We start from the raw sequence: 8,731 nt of genomic DNA on the forward strand, positions 1-8,731 counted from the left end.
ACGCACTGTTCAAAAACCCCCGTCCGGCGCCTTATATGAGGTTGCTTCTGAGTGACTGACATGTAGGCCCGGACGATCCTATCAAATCCCGCAACAGTCGCGCGCGCGTTACGTGGCGAAAAAGGTGGCCCGGAGTTCGAGGCGGCCCTGCCTTATCCCATCCGATTACTGTGGCCTCGCTCCGCCCCGCGCGCTTCCCAAAATTCGAATCCCACAAAATCCGCGGGTTGCGGAACAACTCGTCAGACGAAAGATCTCCTCCGCTCTGTCGCTCGGAGCTCTCCAAGTGAAAACTTCACTCGACGGATACAAAGAATGGATCAAGACGACTGAAAAAGAAGTTGGTGCCGTCACCTAAAGTTCATTGATCCAGAACAAGACATACTCATAGCATGAAAAATGGGTCGGAAGAATTCTCAACTCCTTCCCCACTCAAACCTCGATCCATTCGGGGGCTAATGATGAAGCTATGTACCTAGGGTAGGGTCACGGACCTGTCCAAGCTACCCTACCCAAGGACATCTCTAGAAGAAACCACCTGTCAATCGACTCAGAAGTGTCCCACTCGACTGACTCGAAGACACTCGACCATGAAGCCAACCACTCGACCATGAAGCCAACCACTCGACGGCCAGGAGATCTAAAGTCACTCTGCACGCCAATGGTCGGTCATTAAGTAGCTTTTATGGTCATCATAGCACTTTATGTGTAGCGTTACCAGTAACGCCCAATCTTAATGTATCTTAAACCCTGCATAACTGAGGGTCGGAGGGGTCTGGCGGACTCTATATAAGCCACCCACCTCCTCAGTGTAAAGAGTTCGCACCCCTGTAACTCATACGCATATAATCCAGTCGACCGCCTCCGGGCTCCGAGACGTAGGGCTGTTACTTCCTCCGAGAAGGGCCTGAACTCGTAAATCTCTTGCGTATACAATTACTCCATAGCTAGGATCTTGCCTCTCCATTAGTACCCCCTACACTACTGTCAGACTTAGAACCACGACACCACCAATTAAAGTTGTGGCTAACCATTTCTCTACTAGTGCATTTGTCTCTCCAGTGTCGTGGAGATTATATTTTGATAGCCAGCTTATAGCAATGACTAAGGTGTTGATGTTGTTTATATATCTCCTGATGGCACTGTTTTTGAAGCCTCATGCCGCTTATAATATTGTTTGCACAAATAATCAGGACTGAATATGCATTGTTATTCGGACTGGAACTTTTACTTGCTATAGGTGCTACACATGTTGAGGCTTAACGTAATTCGTCATTAGCGGTACAAAAAATATCAAATAATTATCGATATTTTGACGAATCACTTAAGGTTTATCTTCATGCATGTTTAGATATAATTTTCACTTTGGATTGCTTTAGTACTGCACATAAATCTAGAGATGGAATTTAAGAGCAAATGAGGTCACTCAACGAGCATTCGGCTACCGTGTTGATTATGATATATTGCATATTTATCAATAGCTGATGTTTAGTCTCGCTAACATAGGTAATGCAGAACCGGGCCCACCACTTCAGCCACTAATGAATTTTTGTGTGCTGGCAAACGCAAGGTTCGGCGAACCTCATTGTTCATTATTTGCAAGATCTGGTGAAAGGATGGACACGATGGTTAGGTGGATGGATTTGTGATGCACATTGGTATATGAAATTTTATTGCCGTATTATTGATGGTATTCTGTTCGAGTGCTTGCTTAAAAACTAAGCAAGGAGTTGAGGAAGTTCCACCCAAGTTTGGATCAAAAAAATTTCAAGCAAGCAATGAATGATATATACTCATCACCCTAAGCATATCAAATGGCCGATGGAATGTTGACATCGTCTTTAGGCAAGAATGATACACGTTATTTTTTTTGTACACAAGCTTTTCCAAAAAAATAGGGGGGGGGGGGTCTTGACGCTCAAAAGTGGCATTGGGCGTAAAGAGTGTCTTGAACCTATAACAAGATGAAGTCAAAGTTATGATTCAAAGTCACCCTTGGATGGCCATCTCCGAGTTGATCAACATAAATATAAAGATCTTCTAAATAGAGCGTGGATGCGAAAGTTATGACAATTTCAGAGATGCATGTGCAGGCATCAGATCATAGAATAGAACAAATGCAATTAAGATGACTTCAAACGAAAAGGTTCTAACATGAAAAAAAAACCGCCTTGTCGAGATGAATGATTTTGCTTTTTGAATCATCTTAACTCAAGATCGCATGCAAAAGTTACAGTCGAAACTGTAAGGTTTGACAATGACCGGACTTTTCGGTAAGGTAGCCGGACGCCCGTTCCAAGGCCGGATGAAGGGAAGATGGACAGAAGGTCAAAGGATCATTAGATCCGGCTGAAGGCCGGACATGTTCCTTAGTACATTTTTTCTGCTGCATATAAGTTAGAAAACAATCCAAAACACCCTCAAGATGATCTTGAATCTAGAACTATTCAACATGAAAGTTGTTCGTAGTTAAAATGGATTAATTTGCTTTTTGGCTCATCTCCATCTGAGATCATATGTGACCTGTGGGTCTAAAAAACTATCATATATAGAGGAGATGTAATGACCAATTGAACAACACATATCGACAAATCAATCTATCACCTTTTATCTTTTTCCCTTTCTTCTTTACCCCAGTTTTTTTCTCATTCTTCATTGTTTTTCTTGTTGCACGGTAGCGAACCTCGAGGCCATACGGGCGATCAGTTTGACCTAGGGAAGCCCATAGCCCCCACGCGTCCATACGGGGTCCCTCCCGGTAGTATGAGGTTTCGGGTTCTTAAAAGTTCTTCCGGCGTGTCATGTGTATCGCGCTCCGAATGAGGCTGCTCCGGCACGTGTCCTGTGTATCGCGCTCGACGCCGGGGTACACGGTGACCTGTTCGTGTGTGAACACTTGCCTACAGAATTGACTGGACGGGAGATTATGGTACACACTATTGTCGTAGATGGTTCATATGTGCAACAGAAGGGGCCGGCCTTTTTTGATTCACTGTTTGATCCCCTTCCCCCACAAAAATAGATAAAAAAGATCCACTGTTTCCCACAAAAGGATAACACTACTGGCTAGTATAAGATTTTTAACAGCATCCATGCATGGCGTCTTCAATTCAACTCGGTAGGATTTGTCTCTAAGGATGGCCTTGACGCTAGGCAGGAACCTTAAGAAGGTTCAATCTTTTTTGCAGAAGAGGCAGTAGCAGGTGGAGCCTGGCCCCGATCCCACGCACCTCGACTCTTTTACTTCGGCGTTCACCACCGCCCCCTCCAGCCAGCATTGCGTCTTGCACAACACATCCTGGCATAGCGGCAGCTTATCGTTCCTGTATCTGCAATCCTCTGCACGAAATCAACACATAAGTATATCTCAACACACGAAAATGTTCATAAAGTTCACAACAATATACTCCCTCCGTTCTTAATTTTGTACTAAATCAGAGACACTTATTTTAAGACACAGAGAGAGAACACGAACCGGCCACTGCAGTAGGATTTCCGTGCAACACGAGAACTAGGAGGAAACACAGGGTGGCATGCCTGGCGTCCATGGTATGTATTGTTTCTTGATAAACCTTGAGGATGGGTAGATAGTTTTGGGTTTCGTTTGCTAGGACCAGAGAAGGGTAGAATATGTCCAGGAGGATGCACGATGTTGTGCTTATATAGAGTTCCTGCGTGAGAGTTGAAGCGCCCCTTGGTAAGCGTATCCTTGAGATACGCTCAGATCATATCTTTTAGATACGTTCGATGGTAATTACCCGGGTACGCGCAATGCAGGTAGATATGGCAGAAAATTAATTTACATGTTGATATTAAGCAGAAAATTACTTGCAAATTAATATTAGGTAGGATATCGTTACAAGTTAATTATGTGGATAGTCTATATTTGGTAGGAGTATGTTATTAATTGCATGCTAAACATGTTGAGCCCTCGGCATTGAAGCAATATAGGTCATTGAATTGATGTTGTTTGATGGCTGAGATTTGTTGAATCTACTCCTTTGAGTCTTTTTATATTGATATAGATATAGATACAACATTGCATTGTTTATTGACAATGATCAATTGAGCATACAATAAGATTTTAGAGATGAAATTGAATGTATGTTAGGGTGACCCTCTTACCCAAGCTATCTAGTCGAATAGTCAGTGTCGTCGGAGAGAGCCCTTTAGGTTAGGGAGCGACGTTTTCGCTCACGGGCTCTGATGAGCCTGTGCGCGAATAGTAAATTCGTTAAAAATAGCAAAAAAAAAAGAATTTTTTTCATTTTATGTTGTGAAAGATGTTTGAGTGCGTGATGCCCGTGCCAAATTTGGTGAAGTTTGGACATTTGAGCTCTTGGCCAAAAAAAATTCAGATATGCGAGAAAGTTTAAATTCCACACTGTTCGAAGGTCATTTTGTCTTTCTTTTCTCCCGGGCTCCTCGAATGTCTAAACTTCACCAAATTTAGGACGAAATTCACACACTCAAGCATGTTGCACCATAAAAAAATCAGAATTTTTTGAATATTTTTGCAGTTTTTCATGATTTTACTATTCACCAAGGTTAGATGAGCCGGGCTCAGAGATGAGTTATCGTTTCGATTAACCGTTTGCCTACCTATAAGACTTGCTTTTGTAATTCCCAGATGGGTTACATGCGGGCGCACTCCTGGTACTCCTCCCGTTTGGAAATATCATTCTTAAAAAAATCTGGAAATTGGATGACACAAGCACAACATATATCTTCATGCCAACCTAAATCTATAACACACATCTTCAAACAAAAAAAAGGTAACAATGTATATGCATAGTAGTTTGGATAGTGAATTCGGCCCATTAACCATATCGGCCGGATTTACGTCATGATGAATGTATTTTTTAGGTTTACATGAACAATTTAGTGAAGTAAAATCGAGTGAGGCGGAAGAATTCTTGGATGACTGAAAAATTGTTAAATCGTGGGAGAGAAAATGAAACACTATATTGAAGGTAAACATTGTAGATTGACTGACCGGCCGACTCCCGGGCCGGTCGCGCGCACACTCTTGATTGGTGCCAAGTCCCCGACCCCCCACCCTCGCAATGTAGCCATGCATCCATAGGGCCCCACATGCAGATACCCACACACACATCCTTTATATCCAACCCATCTCCGCTCCGCCATCTATCTCTGTTCCTAGCTCCACCGAGTGCGTCGTGGCTTCTCCAGTGAGCCCCACGACTGACAGATCTCCTCCCTACTCCTCTTTCCTCCCTCTCTGACTAGCTACTCCTCTCTTCTTTCTCTATCGTTCCATGTGGACGCCCTCCTCCCCTTCCAGCTCCCCGACGACCCTCTCATCCCGAAGATGGACACGACCAACAACAGGACATTGCTGCGAACGGCGATGCTGGAACCGGCACCTGGTTTTGTTGCAACCGGCCAGCCAGCGCTGGAACCGGACATCAGTCGTTTTGCTGCAACCAACCAGCGTAGTGTTGGTACCGGCCAAACTAGTGATGCAACCGGTGACAGCGGCAGCTACCATTGTCGACGACATCAATTGTTTTGCTGCAACTGGTCAGCCTAGTGCGGGAGCGGGCAAAACTAGTGCTGCAATCGGCGACATAGATAGCAACCACCGGCGACAGCAGTGTTGCGACAGCGATAGTGTCAGCCATTTTTGTTGCAACTGTGGTCATGGATGTTGGAACCAGCCAACATGGGCATTGCTACCGGCGCGACAACTTTTTGTTGTGGGGATCCGTGATGGTTGGTGTTTTGCTACAATCGGCATTGGGATTTTTGCTACAACTGACAACGGTTTTTGCTAGGCCGACACCTGTAGATGTTGGAGATGACAAGGGGCACAGGGTGCTGCAACTGGCACCCACCGGCGCCAAAGACGATGCGCTGCTTTGTTGTCGCGAGCAACAATGACAGATGAGGTTGTTGTGAGGCGTGACCCTGCCGCTAGTCGAAGGTGGATACATGCACCGCTTTGGATGTGCTGCGAGGGGCTTTCTCCCCTGGCACTTTAAGCACGATGCAAGCATCCTCGTCGATGATTTGAGTTGGGGCGGTGAGCTAGTATGGATGCAACAACGAGGAAGCGAGCGGCGACATGAACGTCGAGTTGTTCCTACAACGAACTGTGGCAGGGACAACACGCTCTCGGGCACTGCGTTGTCTAATATCAAGATGAGGGAAGAAATATGATGACGTGGGTCAAATCGCACGGCTACTCGATGTCCGATCGAAATTTGGGTTGATCGACCGACAAACGCTGTCCATATTACATTGCCTTCCTTAAGTTGGCTCACACGATGGAATGCAAGCCGCTGCTGCCGCATTTCCTTGTACGGTTTTTTTTGCAGAGAACTTTGAGCTTTATTCAAATAAAAGTGTTTGCTGGACAGTCAGCCATGAGACTGCTAACCAGAAAACTTGGAGTTTCAGAGATCCAGCTCTCGGTTACAAACACATTACATGCCCGTTGCGCACAGAGGTGTGCTGGACCGTTAGCTGATCTGCTTACATGAGATATTACAAAGGAATCAAAACTAGCAGCAAGCTCCTCAATTTCGAAGAAAACTGGTGCCACAACAGAGCGACTGTTGAGGCGAGTGTTCCAAAGTTTAACGATCTCCAGACAATCAATTTCCATGATCACTTGAACATAGCCCCGTAGATTTGCAAAGATTACGCCATCCCGCAAAGCTAGTGCCTCAGCAATCATTGGATCAGTGACCCCCCGCAAGGGTTTACACCATACGCCTAGAAGCGCATCTTTCGAGCGTGCAACTCCTCCTGCTCCGCTCAGTCCTTCCAGATGTCGAACGGCGGCATCTGTGTTGATGTTTACCTGGCCCAGTTCAGGTCGCCTCCAGCCATGGCCCGGTAATATAACAGCTTGTTGTTTGGGAACGTCGAGCAAGGCCAGCGCCTCTCTGGTGAATCTGATCGACTTCACCGGGTCATACTTATCTCCATCATGCGTCCACCTATTATGAGAGCTCCATATAGACCACATGATGGTGATGATTGTTGCGCGCTCCTTTGCAGTGAACATGGAGCCGCACAAAATATCGCTTGCCCAAAAGGATGGATGAAGCCTTGGCAATTTGATATCAAGGACCAACCTTGCTTCTTCCCAGAACTGTCGAGCATGTGAGCAGTGTATCAACGCGTGCTCTAGATCTTCCTCTTTTGCTTGACAAACTTTACATAAACTGACATCTCTGATATGTCTATAATGCAATGTCTTCTCATCAGGTAAGATGCCCCGAAGGACTCGCCACCAGAAAACACGCACTTTTGGGACTACTTTGAGAGACCATAATGATTTCCACAAGTGTGATTGATCTACTGAAGCTCCTGTAACCTGCCCTTCACCTAGAGCCGATTGCTCGTTGCGGTTCATAAGAGCACGGTACGCTGTTTTCACACTGTAGTTACCTGATTTCTCATATGCCCATGCTAGGAAATCTGCACCACCACCTTGCCGCAATGGAATATTCAGGATTGCTTCGGCGTCTGGTGTGATAAATGTTTCCTGGACCAGCTCCCTTTTCCAGGTCCAGTTAACTGTATCAATAAGATCGCTGACCCTCTCAATAGTAGTGTTAGGAGGTTTAAGCAAGGGGGTTCTGGGGGCCGTGGTATGAATCCACTTGTCTGTCCAAGCTTTGATGGTGGTGCCATCACCCACCCGCTGGACTAAACCCGCAGTGAGAGCCTCACGCCCAACCACTATGGCACGCCAAATCGCCGAGGAAGAATGGGGTACATTGGCTTGCATGAAATCAGTGTCTGGGAAGTATCTCCCCTGCATAACTCTAGCACAAAGGGAATTTGGATTTGTCATAAACCTCCAACCATGCTTTCCCAATAATGCTAAGTTAAAAAGATAGTAGTCCCGAAAGCCCATACCACCTTTGCATTTTGGAACTGTGAGTCCTTTCCATGATATCCAATGGAGAGATCGTCGATCTATGGAGCTGCTCCACCAGTACTTGGCCATGCAGGACGTCAAAGTCTTACAAACTTTCTTTGTCAATAAGAAGCAGCTCATACTAAAGGTGGGGATTGCCTGCACTATGGACTTCAACAAAGTTTCTCGTCCTGCGCATGCAAAGAGTCGTTCAGACCAACCCTGCATTTTTCCTTTTGATCGATCCACAATGTGCTCAAATGTGCCACTTGTGATCTTCCCAACTGCTGTTGGAAGTCCCAGATATCTCTCGCTAAAGGTTTCAACAAACACTCCAAGAATCCCTTTCAAAACTTGCCTGGATGAGTGTGGAGTGTTCAGGCTGAAGTATATAGCACTTTTATCCCGGTTTACACGCTGACCCGAAGCTTCTCCGTAAATCCGCAAAATCTGATTTAATCGCTCCGCACTGGCTGGATCTGTATTGATGAAGATCAAGCAGTCATCTGCAAAAAGTAAATGACTAACCCAGGGCGACCGAATGCTCACTCTCACACCCCTGTCAATGGTGGCACCATAGTATTTCAGAAGAGATGATAGGCCTTCTGCACACAAGAGAAATAAAAATGGTGAAGCTGGACAGCCCTGCCGGAGCCCTCTGGAGGGGGTGAAGTAAGGAAGCAGCTCCCCGTTCACACGAACCGAGAAGCGCACAGAAGTAACACATTTCATAACCAACCGGACTAATGTGTTACTGAAACCCAGTCTGAGAAGAATAGCCTCCAAATAGTGCCACTCAACGCGGTCGTAAGCTTTCATCATATCGAGCTTGAC

The 8,731-nt window shown here is 45.7% G+C and overlaps 1 long non-coding RNA gene across 1 annotated transcript; it reads right to left on the reverse strand.

Annotated features, from left to right (window-relative positions):
* Positions 1–2,958: 2,958 nt before the first annotated feature.
* LOC119294078 lies at positions 2,959–3,611 on the reverse strand. Its single transcript, XR_005143323.1, has 2 exons — positions 3,476–3,611; positions 2,959–3,339 (listed from the first exon to the last, which is right to left on the reverse strand). It is a non-coding gene; the product is annotated as an uncharacterized LOC119294078 (long non-coding RNA).
* Positions 3,612–8,731: the final 5,120 nt, after the last annotated feature.

The sequence above is a fragment of the Triticum dicoccoides genome, chromosome 4B, assembly GCF_002162155.2.
Source record: "Triticum dicoccoides isolate Atlit2015 ecotype Zavitan chromosome 4B, WEW_v2.0, whole genome shotgun sequence".
Lineage (NCBI taxonomy): Eukaryota > Viridiplantae > Streptophyta > Magnoliopsida > Poales > Poaceae > Triticum > Triticum dicoccoides.